The 1,536-nt window shown below is 26.6% G+C and overlaps 1 long non-coding RNA gene across 2 annotated transcripts in view; it reads left to right on the top strand.

The window, feature by feature from the left end:
- The window catches only part of LOC106686540 (uncharacterized), a 41,124-nt gene extending 40,422 nt beyond the window's left edge, over positions 1 to 702 (top strand). For both annotated transcript variants that reach the window (XR_001344032.2, XR_001344029.2), the window contains exon 4: positions 502 to 702. This is a non-coding gene — a long non-coding RNA (uncharacterized lncRNA). The remainder of the gene's footprint in view (positions 1 to 501) is intronic.
- The last annotated feature ends 834 nt before the right edge of the window (positions 703 to 1,536 follow it).

The following is a 1,536-nucleotide window of genomic DNA, read 5'->3' as shown; positions in this document are numbered from 1 at the left end:
TATATATAGTGATACTCTTATTCTATTTAAAAAGTTTATCTATAATGAAATGAAAGTATATTCATGATAATAATAAATCTTAACCGCTGGAATCTATAAAGGGTCAGAGGTGCAGTTCTGTTAATAATGATTTTGACCATACTCATGATTTTAATGATACTGATTTTTAACTTTAATGAAACTAATCTATGATGGTGATCTCTAATCGTTGTTTAAGCTATGATACCTCTTAAATCCGAAAGAAACAAAAAATTAATGATTAATTCTTGAGATATCTGGAAATAATTATCTAAGTCACAAAGATTATATAGCTACGATGGTTAATATCAGATGTCTCTAGAATGATGCCTTGATTTATTATTATTTTTTGAATTATTAAAATTGTTTTGTTGATTTTTTGTGATTTATGAGTTTAAACCGAAAATTGTTAAGTTTAAAATAAGAATTTAATAATATATATTGATAACTTTTTTCTTGAATGTTAATGATATATATTTTAAGGTTCTTGAGGATCAGCCAATCATAAAACAACTACATTGAGTCGATGTTTCGAATCTTTATTGTTCGCATAGCTATTCCTACAGTGAAGAAAACAAAACAAAAATGGTGTTTTAGGAAAAAAAAAGGGTTTTCTTTACAAATTCTTAAACACGAAAATATAAAGAATTTAAATAAAAATTAATAAAGATAAGCATTACTTAATGTTGTTTTTATTACTGTGTGTTCTGTATAAATCTAATAACCCATTTACAAAGTTTGTAGTTTAATTGAGTAAGTGTGGGTTTTTTTCAGGGGGGGTCCATAGTGCATTTGTTCTCTATGAGGAAGGTAATCTGTTTGTTCATTTATGTTTTGAATTTTATTTATTGTTAGTGTTGTTAATTTTATGACAGTGCATCTTGTGTTTTTATGAAATTGGAATAACACGAATCTAAATTTGTACATCGTTATTTTTTTAATAGTATGATTCTTCTAGTTTTCTGCATCATTTTTTTAATCTCGTTTGAAATTGTTTTTTTCTCGGTGCATGATTTTAAGTGTATCAAATTTGAATCTAAGCCATGTTTCTGTAATAGGAGAGGTGAACTTTTTTCTAATTCACCCAGTCACATTATAATTATAATAATTTATAACTAAGTAAAATATAATGCATAATTTTAGCACATTTTCATATATACTACTCCTGGAAATATTTGTAACATGTATTTAAATTTATCTTTATTTTCTCGGCTGTTTTTTATACTAGGTAATGTTTTATTGAGGTTTTATTATTTGTTTTCAATTTTGCAGACAATTTTTATGTGGATTGTAAATTCTTACCCTTTCATCCATGCTTCATCTTTTTGAATTCAGTTCACCATTATAAAGAAGATTATAACCACAATGAAGTTGTTCGTAATAAATTTAAAATAATAGTTATTAAATGGCTAGAATCCAAGAGATCGTAGGATCTTATCCTGAGATTAAAAGGAATAAAAATGGGATGATGTCAATGAGGTGGGGATGGTGTAGTAGGGATACGCGCCTGCGTGATTG

The sequence above is a fragment of the Halyomorpha halys genome, unplaced genomic scaffold, assembly GCF_000696795.3.
Source record: "Halyomorpha halys isolate HHAL.00 unplaced genomic scaffold, Hhal_1.1 Scaffold835.1, whole genome shotgun sequence".
NCBI lineage: Eukaryota > Metazoa > Arthropoda > Insecta > Hemiptera > Pentatomidae > Halyomorpha > Halyomorpha halys.
Note: the sequence above shows the minus strand (reverse complement) of the source record. Positions and strands in the feature narration are given on the sequence as shown.